This window comes from Rissa tridactyla, chromosome 1 (assembly GCF_028500815.1).
Source record: "Rissa tridactyla isolate bRisTri1 chromosome 1, bRisTri1.patW.cur.20221130, whole genome shotgun sequence".
NCBI classification, from domain to species: domain Eukaryota; kingdom Metazoa; phylum Chordata; class Aves; order Charadriiformes; family Laridae; genus Rissa; species Rissa tridactyla.
In genome coordinates, this window is record NC_071466.1 from 132,073,919 (window position 1) to 132,090,856 (window position 16,938).

Consider the following 16,938-nt stretch of genomic DNA (forward strand, 5'->3'; position numbering starts at 1 on the left):
CTTTAAGATATCTCAGTACACTCTACATTAACTCTCATAAGTCTGATCTCAAATTGGAAAATGTTAATAGCAAATGGCTTATGAGTTTGAAGTAGCTCATTTTAGGTTTTTTCCCCAAAAGTTATTTTTGTGAATACTTTTTAAATGAACATTCTTTAAAAATATAATGGAATCAAATGATAAAATATGCAGCTTCTTGGGACATATAATCTCATTTTTGGTTTTGGTAGTTTTGATTGATCAGCTGAGGTGTGAGTATTCTTCAAATCAAGATTTTTCCACTTTCTTTGTAAAAAATCACAGTAAAATTTGTTGAGAAGAATGATCAGCTAGGGAAAAAAAATGTAGTTCACAACGTGCCGCACAGAGAAGTGATTCAACACTGATATAAACTCTGACTGTTCAGTTAATTTTATATGCAGATAATAATCATTATCATTAACACTTCAGCGTTAGCTTTAGCTTACAGATATCAAGAGGCCATGCTTACTGTCAGTGAATGAATTGGAATTTTTCAGGTATATTGTATTTTTTATACTGGAAGCACCCTACCTCAGCTCAGTCCAAACATTTGTGCAGAAATTAAAAGCTAAGTACTGGAATGTTCACACAAACCCAAACCCACATTCCTCTTTTATTAGTGTTCAATCGCATTTATATTACACAAAGTCATATCACAGAGTTCCTCCAGATGTCAGGGAACAAAAAGGCAGACACTGCCAGGTGAGCAGAGGGCTGTCATGTGTGTTGCAAAGCCAAAGGCCAACCACAGAAATATCTTGGCAATAGCCTTCACCTGAGGGAATCAGATGTCTCTCCTGGAATGCAAGTCCAGCAGTACAGCGAGCACAAGGGCTTCATTTGACGAAGTGCACTGAATGTCTGCTGAGATGGCCAAAGATACTACGTTTCTCTGGCATTTCTGCCTTCGTCCTTTTCTGGAGACACAACCTTTTTAAGCAGAAGTGGAAGGACAGGAAACATCTCTATTCCCAGATGCTGCAGTTCACAGACTGGCTTTTCAGTTTGGCCCAAATGCTTCATGCCAGGTTGTGATGAGCAGTAGGAACAGACATAATGACTGTTGTTCCACTTCAGAAAAATTCAGTGGAGCTCTTCAATTGGTTGCTAGCAACCATTTTGCATCAGAAGGAACTGCAGTTGGACCTGTTATCTACGTTGCATGAAATTCTGGGAGATCCTAATATTTCAACATTCATTTTTGTTCCAAAATCAAACCACAGATGTGCAACCAGCAAAACTTCTCCTGTAAAAAAAAAAAAAGTGAATCAGAAATAGTGAATATTTCCTTATTTTTTTAATATCTTGCCCAAGCAAAACCCTTGATGCATGCCCTCAAATTGATGAGATTGGTTTGTTGAACTGTCAACTGACATGGTTTGTTCTGTGAAACATCAACCCATGTTACACTGAATTATTCCCACAAAAGTACATGTGTGGGGAGTTGCTTGGCTGATGCCCTTCCCTCACAGCTCTGAGTGCAGCTCAGTGGCTGGATTGCAGCTGCCAACCTGAACCCATGAGAATCGATTTTTGGTCAGAAGGGAAATGGTGTGACATGAAGAGGAAGGTAATGCAGGGAACTTGATTGACGGGACAGACACTTGTAAGTTCAAAGAAGCAATGGTCTAATAGGGAAATGCAGTTCAAAAATTTACTGTACTGAGGTGGCAAAAGTTACAGATAACAAGGCCCCAAAGGAATGATCATCCTTACATCGCTATTTGCTAAAGTAGCAGCTCCCAAACTTCTCCCATTGCTTGTCCTGGGACATGCAAAACAATGGGACTGGCACAATTGATTTCACTCAATATATATCTCTATTGTCATTGTACTTATTACCTCAGAGGCCTCTGTGATGGGACGAAGATCAAGCTATGCTAAACGTCATACAAAGAACTCAAAATAGTCCCCTTCCAGGTAAAATGATGATGGAGACAAGAAGCTGGAGGGAGGGGAAGGGTCTTATCTGATGCAAAGACATGGTACCTGGAAGTTATATGTGCTTAGGCTTCTCTCCTAGTCCTCATATCCTGCTATGTAAGATTCGTTCCGAATGAATTGTCAAATGTATAAACTTTCCTATCTGTGCTCTAGTTATGTTAAGTTTGAGACCATCACATGATCTGAGGACAGATGAGGTATTTCAGGAGTGGATTTACTGATGTGGATTCCGCCTTATTAGCATCAGCCATACCACTTACTGCTTATGCAGCTCCTTGCGCCTTGTTCAGACAGGACCTATAACTCTTTTCTTGCACAGAAGGGGTGGGAATCCAAGGAGGCATGCCGTAGACAGTACCAGAGGTGGGTCAGAGAATGCATGGGCAAAGGAAGTATTCCAGAACAGTGGAGAGAGGAGTGGAAGAAGGGAAAAGGTTGCTTCTTAGGGAGAAACATGTTTATTGTAATTTTTATTTATTTTAAAAAGTTAGAAGAACATACTAGTTATGTCTTTATGTTAGAGAAGACTATATATAAAGCATGACAGGTATGTGGAGCAGCAGATGGTAAAGAAGGTATTGATCCTAATTTCCTATATCCTGATTCTGATTTTGCATGCCTTTACAGTACACTCCCAGAGCACAAGGGAATCAGAAATCATGTCTCACAAATCTGTACAGATGAAATGATAGCCTGCTCCCCTCTGAACGTAGCTGGAATTTCTTATGGGCTAAAGGCTTCTTTCCAAAGTTTAGGACATTGCTAAAGCTTAGCCACATGATGACAAAGACATGGCCAAGGCATTCTCTGCTAGGACGCCCTTCCAGCTGCCCGTCAGTAGGAGAAAGTATCACTTGAAGGTGTTTTTGGAGGTGGCTGTGGAGGGAGTGTGTTGCTGGATTAATTTTTCTGTTAGTTTCTTCTTTGCTATCCCCTTTTCTAAAATCCCCGCAGCCTTTCCTTCCATCAAGTGATAAGGAGTGAGCTGGTCACATGCCTGAATGTTATTCCCCATTATGTGACCTCATGTGTGCCCCTCACATGATGTGGAATGCTGGCATTTTTGGCATGTGGTGGCCGTGCATCTGATCATATGACAGGAAAAGAGGAAAGGGAGAGCAGTTCTCCCATATGAGGCTATGTAGCTGATCCCACGCTTCCCCTATTTAAAACTTCACCTTGGTTATCTGATAGGGAATGAAGAGGGGAATTTTGTGAAGCAGGGTAGCAAGGAAGGCTCCTGGAGAAGATACTGTAGGGAAACATCCTCTAGAAGGAGATGTCAAGAGGCTGCTTATTTATTCAGACTTTGAAAACCTGTTTATCCAATGCTGAAGAACCCAAAGTACAGAAAGCACAAACTGAACCCAAGTCAACTTTTCTCATTTCTTCTGTATTTCTTATCAAAAATAGGCTCTTGGTTTTCTCAGAACATGCATGAGAGAGCTGGCATTCCTTGTATCAGAACTTGACAGCAACACCAACCCCCACAGTACTTTCAGTGTTCTCACTATGAACAGAAAATCTGCTTGATACAGTAGGCCTTACTAAAAGTGTTTCAACCTCAGTTTACGTGAGGCATCATTTTACCAGTCTGCTGTCTAAAGAAAGGAACAGTCTTCAGCTCACAAAGACACTAGCACATCAGATTTCTATTTTGATTACTCGTGTCACAGGGTCTGATTTACTGCTGGACAGAGGCTTGATGGAGATCAGCACAGATCAGTTTAGCTTCATCCTGGTGAACTCCCTCCCCCCACCCTTACGCAACCCTTTCGGACAAGTGTGACCTGCTTAGCATGACAGTGAGTCATCAGGTTGGCTCAAATTGTCTCCCCATACCTTTGAGATGGATGATTAAGATCCAATTGCAGGCCAGTTGAAAACTTAACTAACTTCAGCAGGGCCAGTAAAGCAACTTGGTTAAAGCTGAAATGAATTAATCAGTGAAGCATCCAAAGACTCTATCAGGGATCATACACAAGTGTTCACTGCTGTATCAGTTTTCTACCCAGACACATTTATTTAAGTTGTGACTACCTGTCAGAAGGAAATAGTAGCAACATTTCCTAAGGCATCCTCTGGTAAGGTTCTGATTATTCTGAAATAATGCGCCTTTCTTCACAGAAGAGCCAGAAACGGAACTATATGCCACCTTGTTTTTGTAGAAGATCACATACCAGGAGTACGATACTAATGAAAAGGCATTAGCATCCAATGTTCAGAACGAGGAGATTCAGAACTAATAAGGCTACTGGGCATTTATGCTTTTCTCCGAGCCAGTGTGAAGGACTTGCAAGAAAACTATGCTCCTGACTTTACTTTATGAAAGAGGGACAAATGCCTCCTTATTATGTATTTGTTATGTATTTTCCTGTTAGTCTCCACCCTGCCACTGCTCCCTGAGATGATGGATGTCCTACTACAATCCTCCCCTTCAGCATGCTCACAAAATAATTCTGATTTCACTTGTGCCACTGTGTATCATAAATATGAAAGTACTGACTCGATCCGCTTCACAGAAATGCCAGAATTTCTCACTTGAGGTCAACTTACAGCATGGCATTAGAATTAATAGCATTATTTGCTTAAATAATAATAATAATAATAATAATAAGAAGAAGAAGAAGAAGAAGAAGAAGAAGATAGGACTCTCTCCCACTATATCTGATGGGAACAGAAATGTGAAGGAATCATATGGCAAAAGATGAAAAGGTAGTCGAATGGAATGATCTTAAGAAAACATAGAGCTGTTATTCAGGGAGAAAATCTCTGTCTCTCCATTGGAAGCTTGGTCATAAGGTGAGAAAAAAAATCTGACATTTTACAGGGCAAACTCCTCAAATTACTTTAATATAGCTTACAGTTTCATGTAATCTGCAGTACCAACAGGGAGTTCAAGTATATGTTATTTGAATAGAAATGTGCAAACCTGAACAATTTTCATTTACCTATTGTGAACACTACTTACACAAGTAAGAGATAGCTCTAGGACTGGCCTCTGGCCTATATAACTGTGAGTATCCAGATAAAGCGCAGCTTGGCAATGGCAGGCCAAGCAGGCTGCATATGTCTGGCAGCTTCCTCAGAATTTAAATAAATCTAAAGTTAACGTTGCAATACAGTGAAGCTATTCCTCAAACTTCCTGTGAGGTGAGGGATTTAGACCTGTTATTGAATCACCAAACTGACTTTGTGGGTCCAAGAACATCTTGGAAAAGAAAGAAAGACCAGAACCCCGAGAAAGCTCCTGCAGCTGGATAGTGAAACTTGTTTAAATTGCTCTGTGGTATAATGGGGAAGTTTTCTTTGGCCATCACTGATGCTTCAGGAGTTTCTTGAAGGGCTTCTTTATAGGAACATCTGGGTTGACTGTAGCAATTTCATCATCGGCTCTCTAGCAATATTTGCAAAGCTGGTTGTCTCCATGGTTCCAGAATGAGTCATGTAAAAGAGTGCTGAGCTTGTCCTGTGTCAGAGCCTCCCATGTGTGACTGATCCCCTTCTGCTAGCTCACACACCAGACCCCATTTCATGGCTTTTCCTCATCTTTCATGGTTTAGTCACATCACAATATTCCTTTACTTGCATGGCAAAAATAACATCTGCAGGAGCTTTCCAACGTCCTGTGATTGAAAATAAGATACAGCAGGGATTCTGTGTGGGTCTAACATGCATGTGAGGATAACACAAAAGAGTGCCTTCTCACAGCTTTCACAGCAGGTCATTTTGATTGACATATTTGTAGAGCCTACAGGGTGGATTGTAGATTCAGCTGGTATGTCAAACCAGATGGGAGAATTCCACCAAGTACACAATGAAATGAAGAGTGCAATTCTATGGCTTTCTCTGCTTCTAACAGATGGATGGGAAAGTAAAATATCTCTCCATAATCCCCTTTCCTTTCTTAGTGCCACCCCTATTCCTCTCATCACCTTCCTCCCCTCTTCTCCATCCCCTGTATTTTCCTTCTCAATTTGTGTATCACTTCAGCTCTCCCGTCTTCTGTCTTTTCCACTTAACCATCCTTTTCTCCGTCTTTCCCTCCTTTGGGTCTTCTTCATTGCTCTTACTATTCTATGACCATAGGTGTTCCCAGTATGGAAAGAGTAGACAATACATGACAAGACGTGCAGCTCCAGAAGGGCCTAGTGAAATTTTCTATCCCAGTGTGGAATGAAAAACATAAGATCAGGTCAGGGAATAAGTGAACTTTGTGGCATTAGAGGTTTGGCAGAGTTCTCTTGCTATTTTGGGAGCTTGTTGAACTAGACAGAGTTGATAAGCCTTTTTTCCTTGTAATTTTATTCCTTTTTTTCTTTTCTTTTGGTGATTCAAATAAGTAACCTGAAGATGTTTTCCTAGCTCAAAGGAAGCTTTTGTAAGTGTCAGAGACAAAAGAAGTCCCCCATATGCTGGGCTGGTACAAATAGTTACCCTATATTATAGCTTTCAAAACAGCAAAACCTATCATTAAGGTTATGTTTGGACTTTTATTATAATCTCCCATTTCAGTGCATGGTCTCAGCTCCAGAGGTAAAATTTTTTAGAAAGCTTGACCACAATCCCATTGTAAGTTCCTTAGTTATGCAAGGGAAAAAAGTTTCCAGTTATGTGATATGTTTAGATGCTTTTTGCTCAAGGAATACTAAAAAAAAAAAAAAAAAGAAATAAAATAGGGGAATTTTGAAGTGTGACATTAATCCTAAATAATACTAAAATAATTCTCTACAGCAAAAGCAATTACCATGTTTTAAAACAGCCTTCTACCTACTGGGTGCATTTTCCTTCCATAGCAGCACATAACTGTCTATCCAAAGAAAGCAGCTGAAGAAATCAGTAAAAGCATTCCTCGCTTTTCACAGAGCTACTCAGGTCTTCTACATGAAGCACCAACACTGCTGCAGAGCTGTTAGTGTCGCCAGCACATTTCGCTTTCAAGCTCAGATGCCCCAAAATGCAGTATTGCAGTCCTTCGAGTCGTGCTTCAGAGTTTGACACTGGACCCGTAGAAGGGAGGCTGTGCATAAATACAGGAGAACACATCATCTACAAGCCGTTAAATGCAGCAGAAGCGAAAGGAAAGGAAAGAAGAGAAAAAAAAAAAAAAAAAGGTGTGTTCAAAAAACCCTGAACATCAGGGCCAGAGTTGTTCAAAATATACAGAGATTTTCTTGGCTACAGACTAAACAGAAAGACCTTGTTTACGTTATTTTTGGCAGGGTGGCAGGTGTATGGCAGAGCTGACTGCAGATCTTCTGGGAGAAATAAAATGCACAAAGGCCTCCTTTGCCTCTGGGAAGACTAAATGGCCAGTCTCGGATCAGGAAGGAGTTAAAGAAGCTGTCTCCTTTGGGCTGCCAACATGCACTTGCTACCGGTCTTGAACTCCCCTCAAATGCATCCCCCCAGCTGTACCGAGCACCCCTGGGGGCTTCCCACCCTCACGTCCTGCCTTGTTTTGAGCCCTGGCAATCTCAAGGGTTTCTCCCCTCAGCCGCTATCCTGGATGGCTTTTTGTAGCCATCCCATGTTTCTTCTCAAATCCTGATCGAGGCTGCGACAGGGGAGAAACCGATGGCAGAGTCTGCTCAGCCACGGGTGATGTGTTTGTGCCCCTGCTCGCTGGCAGCCTTGTCCTTTGCCCAGCAGGGACACGAGCTGATTCACCTGGAGCCCCTCCAGGCTGCCCTGTGCCCCTCAGCGCTTCATGCCATGGAGGCAGCAGTCCCTTTGCAGTGGTAGAGGAAGGGCAGTGCAGGTGGGACAGGCGGCCTGAGGAGTGTCACTTGCGCTCCAGGGAGCTGAAGACTGTGTCCTTCCCTGGATGAGGGAAGGAGGCTGAGCAGGGGCAGCAAGGAGGTGGCATCCTGCTCTCCTCCGGCTGCCCTCAAGAGTGTCCCTGTGCCCTGCGACAGCCCTCAGGCTGCCAGGGCAACATGGCAGCAGGTGGTAGTGTGGCTGAGGCAGGAGGAGCACCAGGAGCCACAGTGGGCAGAGGCAAGACCCAGGTCTGGGGCCACCACAGGGGCTGCCAAGGCCTGCCAGGTGGGGATGGTCAGGCAGCGGCAGCTCCTCCAGCCCTGGAGCTCTCTGCAGCCTGGGGTGAGGCAGAGGGAGAGCAGCCATAGTGGCCTCCACGTGCTGGCCGGGCCCACTGGCCCTCACTCGGTGGCCTCCACCATGGGGCAGGAGTGGAGCCCACCTGAAGGGATGCCTGTCAACACCAGCACCAGGGGAGAGGTATGGAGCAGCGCCTGGTTTCTGGAGGGGGACTTCGGTGTGAAGTGGGTACTGAGCTGGGCTGGCTGTGCCGGAGCAGGGTCCGCACACACCTGGAAATAACTGAGAAACTTTGTTAAAACCTGAGCTGCCTCTGGAGCTCAGACTTCATCTGCCAGACCCCCAGTTTTCGTTCACACAGTCTTTCACAGGTGCCCTCTTTGCTCTTTATCCCTTTTGACTGGAAGAAGGTCTTCATGAAGGCCCAAGCAGTCATCAGAAGCATGAACATGGGGCAGGAGTTCCCCAGAAGCCCACTAATGCCCTCAGCAGCCCCCCTCAGCCCTGCACCTCCCATGACATATGGTGGCAGACGGCATCGCAGCCATCGTTATTTGTTCTGAAAATGGCTTAGCGATGCACAGTCACCTCGCTGTAGCTGCCCACTGATTTAGGGAGCAGCTGAATCTGTTTTTTCAGGCTAACACATTTAGACTTAGGCGCCACCGACGCAGACTGACTGCCTAAATATTTTTGGAATTTGTTCCCAAAGCTAATGCCTGTCCTGAACACTGTTTAGTATTAACGACTTCCCTTGCAGAGCAGTTTCATAACGTGTTAGGGTTTTGCAGAGTTCACAAGCTCCACAGGAGGGAGTCTTTACCTTTATTTAAATACCGCACCTATCTACTGAAGGTATTTGTCACCTAGAGTAATGATCAGTAAGGGCCAATTTCTCCTTTTTCTGCAAAAGAGTGGTGGATCAAATGAGGTTGCACACTCTTTGGTCAAAGTGGTCTAGGACTTGGGGCTCAGGTCTGGCAAACTTTGGAAAGTCTATGGAAAACATTCACACACACACACACACACACACACATGGTAGCATCACTGTTTGTTTTACAGTGAAGTGTTAAGCTCAGTTTTCTGCTAGAAATTAGAAAGTTATTGCTTTTTTCCACCATGGCTTTATGAAAGTAATTTAACTTTGCTACGTGTTAGATAAAAGAGGATAAGAAGACCCAAAGTCTGGCTAAAAGAGAGGAGTCCTGGAAATAAAAAAAACCTTGGGACATAAGAAGCAAAGCTCCTAAATGGGAGGAGTCCAGAAATTTCTGAAAGGAAAACAACAGCACAGGAAAACATCTAGCTTCACAAGGGTAGAAGGCATTTGCCATCAGCAGCATTTGTCAGAGTAGCGCTGACCTCTGAGCTGGGAGGCTGAGCAGCAACAACTGTTTCAGATGATGTAGGTGTATATGCAGCAACAGGCAGCTCTGATGGAAGGATGAACACCTTCTTCATCCACCCAGTAAATCAATGTTGATGACAGAGAAGCCTTCCTGATCCATGGATGAGAGAGAATTAGGAGCAGAGTTGTGAAGGTGGAAATAAAGCACATAGACTTATCATGCAAAGACAAGGCAAAAGATGCAAGTTAAATTAGAGTTAAGCTAGAGAGGGCTACTGCAAACAAAGGACTCGGGGGGCAGGAACCAGGAATGACTACTGCAGTCTGCAGCACTGCTCAGGAAGGGAATACGTGGTGGATTTGAAGGACTTCTAAAGCAGCCAAGAAAGACTGATTGAGAGCCTCCATGTAGGTTTGGCTGGGGAATGGTCCAGAGAAAACAGGAGCTTATGCAACATTCATGTCTGCCACATTTAAAATTTAATGCTTCTGGTGGAGAATGCTTTGATGCTACTGCCTTGATACTACTGATTTGAGAAAGATTATAAATGTACCTGTTTTGAGGGCAAAGTTCAAGTCCCATCTCTTTGTCTGAGTTTTCTTTGCTTTCACTGAGACAATATTAATGGAAAATTAATTTGTATGCACATTCTTGCTGTGAATCGGAGAAGGACAACAGTAACCTTAATAACTCATAAACTCATTAGTCAGTGTAAAGGTTTTTTTAAAGAGGATTATTTTTTTTAGGTGGTTTTCCATTTCTAGCTCCTCTAAATCTTGGATAAACAAGTGGTTTTCTTTATAGATGATCAGAAGTTCCTTTTCTGTTTGCAGGTTGGCAAATAAATATGGTATATAAAAATGCTCCATTCCTATTTTAAGTGCAATTAACAATGGAGCTTTCCATACAAGGAAGTTACAGGGTCTTGACAGTACAAAACAAGTTTCTCAAACTCTGCTTGGAATAGAATAAGACAGAAAGCCCAGATGCACAGTCTGGTGGTCACTGCAATAATCAAGCATAGCTCCTATCTTATCTGCTTACTCTGACAGCCAAGATCTTTCTTTCCCCAGGCATCCTATTGTATGCTCTGATAACTAAGCAGAACAGAAGTGGTATTTCTCTCCCTAAAAGGCCTCCCCTCTTTCCTCTCTCATTTCTCCACCTGCAGCTACTCTTCCATAGGCACTTCTCCTTCAGCAGAGTGCTTTCTATCAGATCAGGTTTTGCTGGATGCCCCTGAGAGTAGTGTAACCCCTGCCCTATGCTGATGGATTGAATAAAGCCACTAATCGTTAAGTGAAAGTTACACCAGACATTGTATGGAGTGAAAGGAGGGGGCACAGTTTTCTGCCTCTAGGGCTTGGCAGATTTCACAACAAAACAGCTGGCTGTGAGACATGGGTGCTGATGGAATACATTAATTACTGTCGTCAAGGTTTTAGACACACTTGTGTGCTGCTGGTAATACCAGCATGCAGGATTATCAGAGAAATCGCCTGTAAAAAAGAAAAAAAAAAAGTAGAGAAAGGAAGAAAGCAACTCGGAAAGAAGGTTGTCTGATTCAGGCCCATGGTGCATTTCCATGGGCAGTCTCATCCGCTTTGACCAGTGCCTTCCTTGGCCTCCCCATGGTTTCCACAACAGATGCATAGAGTTTCTCTGAGCATAGTGAAGTAACTCAAGGCTTTTTCTGTCCTTAGCATTGTAAGTATTTATACAATAGCAGAAGTCTACTGGATGATTCATAGCAACACAAATTAGAGACAGCCTTCCCTGTTAGACTTACATACAACTTAATGGTAGCTTGGCTATAGTCTGTAAAAGCAATAAGCAGTGGGGAAAGTACTTGTGAATTTTGTTTTATAACGAAGCGATCATAAACTGAATTTCGCTTGCTGTTGGCTCCTTCTAGTAAAATCTGACATGTTGTCATGGTTTCGGCTGGGATAGAGTTGGCTTTCTTACTAGCAGCTGGTATGGTGCTGTGTTTTGGATTTCAGATGAGAGTGATGTTGATAGCGCACTACTGGTTTTGGTTGTTGCTAAGCTCTCAAGGCCTTTTCTGCTCCTCACACTGCCCCACCAGCGAGTAGGCTGGGAATGCAAGAAAAGTTGGGAGGAAACACAGCCAGGACAGCTGACCCCAACTGTCCAAAGGGATATACTATGCCATATGACGTCATGATCAGCATATAAAACTGGGGGAAGAAGAAGGAAGGGGGGATGTTCGGAGTTATGGTGTTTGTCTTCCCAAGTAACCATTTTGAGTGACGGAGCCCTGCTTTCATGGAGATAGCTGAACACCTGCCTGTCAATGGGAAGTGGTGAATGAATTCCTTGTTTTGCTTTGCTTGTGTACCTGCAGTTTGAGGGAAGCGATCCTGCCCCTCTAGTCTGCTCTTGTGAGACCCCACCTGGAGTACTGCATCCAGCTATGGGGCCCCCAGCATAAGAAGGACATGGACCTGTTGCAGAAAGTCCAGAGGAGGGCCACAAAGATGATCAGAGGGCTGGAGCACCTCTCCTACGAAGACAGGCTGAGAGAATTGGGGCTGTTCAGCCTGGAGAAGAGAAGGCTCCAGGGAGACCTTATCGCAGCCTTCCAGTACTTAAAGGGGCCTATAGAAAAGATGGGAAGGGAGTCTTTTCGAGGGTGTATAGTGATAGGACAAGGCGTAATGGTTTTAAACTGAAAGAGGGGAGATTTATATTAAATATTAGGAAGAAATTCTTTACTGTAAGGGTGGTGAGACACCGGAATAGGTTTCCCAGAGAAGTTGTGGATGCCCCATCCCTGGAAACATTCAAGGTCAGGTTGGATGGGGCTTTGAGAAATGTGGTCTAGTGGAAGGTGTACCTGCTGAGGGCAGGGGGGTTGGAACTAGATGATCTTTAAGATCCCTTCCATGATTCTATGAAAACTAACTTCAAGAGTAGTATTGCTAAGTCAGTACGTAGGATAGTACCAAGCTAGTATTTCCTGCTTCTTGACAGCACAATAATGATTTTGGTGAAGTGTTCTATGCTGTTTCTAATGCCTATGATTTTCATGCAATGTGCCACCTAGACTTATCTTGGGAGATTTTGTCTACATTTACATTGTTCCTTTTTGTTGTTTTGAGGTTTTCTGGTGTTGATTTATTGTTCCATGCAAAAGAAAAAGCAGTGTCTTCTGGCCAAGTGGTGCAAGTTAGCCTTCAGCTATACTGCTCCAAGTCAGGATCTACTGAATGGGACTATTCACCAAAAAAAGATTTCACAGCAGCACGGTAGAAGGGGTAGTGAATGGCATTTGCATCCCCACACACTGCACCCATGATGTTTTGTGATCATGTCAGTCATAAGGAATATATAATTTATTTTGGATTATTTTGGAGACCCAGGGCCGCTGGCACCAGTTACAACAGCTCAGTTCATTACATCCATTCTTATGCAACCAGGGACAGACACAGCCAGGCCAGCACCCTGTTCTCCCAAGGAGACATCAGTCATCATGGACTCAAAGTACCTGCCTATGATTTAAGGAATGTTGCTTATGACCTGCTGCCCTGAATCATGCAGCTGTCACCCAGCCACACAGAACCATATGCCCTTTGTACTTTGGCCCTGAGTTCCTATAGAGCAGAGGTGAAGTATACTTTTGGGAGCAGACACATGCTGCAGTACCCTCTAGAACAAGCTGGATCAGAACAAGGATCATGACAGTCTGTGGCACCAGCCACAGCCAGTGTGAGAAGCCTGGCTACTTTTTTCCAAGCGGAGAACATCAGAATTGAGCCACTGGTCTGTCTATTCACAATTTGGCTTTGCTGCTGATTGGCTTACGGGGCATAGCATGAGTACACATTGTGTTGCTGTGGTGATGCTGTCTGTGCACATGAAAACCAAGGCTGGTGTCAGAGCAGCACACTTGACACCTGGATTATTTTGGACAAAAACTGAGGTACACCTGGAAGTGCTCACAATCACTCCACCTTTTGTCCTCTCAGAGGGTTTGGCTCTTAGCTCCTTCAGGATAGCTGGGCTGTGAGAATCTGAAGGCACCTCTGGGACACAAACAGCTTGTCCATCCTGTGTGAAGGACCACAAGCTCTCTTGGTGAGGAAAATCAAATAATGAGCAGGAGTGTGAACATCCCCTTGCCTCCTGCTGAGAATTCCCTTTGGTTTTCTCACAACAATCATTCACTTCCATCCAGTTAGCACCCTCCATCTTTACCTCTGCCTGGGATTACTCTCACAGGTAGACTTTCTCTGTAGCTCACTTCACCACCTACTACCACTAAGTGTGTTTTTGTAGGGTGCTGAAGTAGGGAAGACATGGCAATGAAGGTGTAGCTGTATCCAGCTTTCATTAGATTCACATGTACAGGCAAAGATACTGTCTGGAGACCAGTACACTGCTGCTGCCAACCAGCAACGTCCTGTATCTCATAGCCAAACTTTGCAGCTTTATAGGATGATACCTTGTCTGGAGTTGCCACTTGGCAAACCAGGTTGGATAGCCTGGAGAAGAGTTTCGGATAGCATAGTACACCAGAGATTATGGATGTTCCTCAGCTGGAGGCAGATAGTAACATGCTAGGTGAATCATTTCTAGATGGAGAATTTTGTGCTATTTCAGGTGGCATCTTCTACCATCCTTACGTCTGAAACACGTCCTGTATGACATGTTGGATAATTCTTGGGTTGGAAAGGAGGGAAAGGAACTTGTGCTGTGGGGACACCATGGTTTGGGTTAGATTTGAGGTTCTGTTAGAGGGATCCTGGGCAAAGGCATGTCATGATGGTTGGACTCGATGATCTTAAAGGTCTTTTCCAACCTAAATGATTCTATGATTCTATGACAACCAGCTCACCATTTCTAGTGTGTTTTAACCTCTTTGTTCCAGGCTGTGTAAAATGTGCCTTTCTTACTTTTGCTTGGAGCAGGCTGCTGGTTTTTGCTAAGTAAGCATTTAGCTAGGACTAGACTGAGTCCCAGTTAAAGTCAGTTGCTGGCTGGAGCTTGTGTCACTGTCACTGTCACGTTGGAGGTAAGGATAAGGCTGAAGGCTATGGGGTCAGGCCCTTGCAGCTGTGAGCCCTGTTGTGACCTGCAATGGGTTTCCCAAACCTGACTGTGGGTATTTGAGGGACAAATTCTGAGTATTGTAGCCAAGCTGAGCTGCGGTTTGTTCAGTAGTCAAAGTAGGTTCTAGGCTTCCTTCTGCAGTGTGGTGGAACTTTGTATTTCTGTCTCATTGCTACTGGGATCTTGAAATAATAGGGGAAAGTATTTTTATCTTCACTGTATACAGAAGCAAACTGAGGCAAGGCTACATTTGCAAAGTCATTGAATCAGCCAGTGGAAGAACTGGGAGCAAATGTCAAAATTTTCTGGCTTTCAGTCTGCTTCTCTGTGTGCTAGATCTGATGGCTTATCTTTGAGTTCAGAGGTGAGTGACAAGTCTCACTGTTTTCCAGCACAACATGCAGGCACCTGGTGAGGCTGAAGGGAGCTGTCAGCTTTGTAGTTCAGGGCAAGGGTGCCTCTGCTGCCCTGTGGACTAGTTCATTACTAAGCTGAGCTGCCTCTTTTTAAGCCCCACCTGCCACTTTGCGTGCAGCGGGGTAGAGGTCAGGCCACAACACTCCAACTAGTCATTAAGAGAAAAAGCAATTGACCTTTTTTGCTTGCGTTAACTCTGCTGATCTCCAGCCCCAAAGTGTTTATTTTGAAAAAGATTCTGTCACTGCTACTGCACCAAGGAGACAGAATAATGCCATTAATGTTGTTTGTTTTGGTTGGAGGAAAAGCACTCTGAACCTCTAACAAATATCCTCTTGTTAGCAATTGGAAACATATAATTAGGACAGACTCTCCAGTTATTTTAACGAGATTTTGGTTTCCTCTCTCTCTCTCTCTTGCTGTCGCTCTCTTTCCCATTTTTAATGAGATACCAATTTCCTCCCTTCTCATTTGCAGATGCCTTTCCAATAAAACAGACAGCTTTGATTTTCATCTTAGTGTGCATTCTTAGCCTTAATTTATTCCTCTACATAAGTTGCCCACCGCACTCTCCATGTGCTAAACGGCTGTTAATCGCTGAAAAATTAACAAGGTGTTTAACGCCCAAAAAAAAAGACTAAAAAAAATCTTTTTCTTGTTAGGTGGAAAAACTTGTTTTTTTCTCACATGGCCAAAGCTGAACTAATTCTAGGCATTGAGGGCAACACAGGACACCTTTTTGCAACTACATCTTATCTGTCCTCTGCTACACTGCTTCTACTCTGTACTTACTGTTCTGTCTTTCCCCAAACCTCTCCCCCAGCCTTCTCCCCTATAAGCTGGAAAGAAACCCTGCACTTTCCTTTTGTAAAATTGACTCTAGGCCAGTTTATTTTAATTGCAGAAATGCTGTCAGTTTGTGGGCAGCCCGGCAGGCCCTGGAAGATTTGTAGGTGTTGAAGGCATGAAGAGAGGGACCTTTCTCAGTTTAGCTGATTCAGTACAGCCAATTCTTCCCTTGAGGTTTGGGGAGATGCAGCCTTGGCAAGTCTGGTTAGTAAACTATTTATTTATGAAAAGTTATTTTTATTTCAATTAAATAGCTCTTTAAGACTTGCAGAAATCCTGAAGCAGCACAGAGTAGAGATTACCTTGTGGCAGAGTCTAGGCTTTATGTTTTATTCAGCCCAGCTACCAGATGAGATTTTCTGTAGGTTTGATATGTCGTTTTTGTTATCTGAGATGTGCCATCACGTAGTGCTAACCCACTCGTTCTTATATCTGCAGAACTGAGATGGGTCCATATTTGGATTTTGCCTGATGTCCAAGGAAGATGGTAGGTGTTGCAGTCGGTAGCTGGTAGTGGGCTGTACACAGCTCCTGGTGCTGCATGGAAATGCTGCACTACAGAAAATGGTCATGTTGACCCATCCTGGAGCATTTTCCCTCTCTTACTCTTACAAATGGAGAAGCGGCTTGTGCTTATTGCCTCATCTCAGTTTTAGTTGGATGTCATGCTACTGTGGCATCAGAAAACCTTTTGCTACCTTTGTTTCCGAGCAAGTAATCTTCTGTTACAGTCCTCTTCTTGGCTGATATGCATCAGTCAAACTTAAGTCGCTGGATGCTGCAGAACAGTAGCAAGGTCATACTCTGAAACTTTCTGAAGTTCTGTGTAGGAGATGGGAGAAAATGGCCTAATTGCTTTCTGATCTCAGTTCTGTGAATTTGCATTTGTCTTCCTATGACTTAATCTTAAAATGGAGTTTGAATCAGCCTAGGAGGTGAACTACCAGCAATCTCTGCACTTTAACCAGTTCCCAAAATGAAGAGTGCTTGGAATTTGAAGTTAAAGTCTGTAAGTCTTTAATTCTGATGGCCATATCTGTATGATCCCAAATTATAGGGAATAATTTTCCCATGTGATTTTTCAAAGTCAGATATAAATCACATGCTGCATGAAGGGCTGAGTTTCTTGGAGAGTTTGGTCATAGGTGATAAGTTGCATCGTTTCTCCCAGTCCTGTACGAATCTACTTAACCAAGGCACTAAAAATGTATTTGCAAAT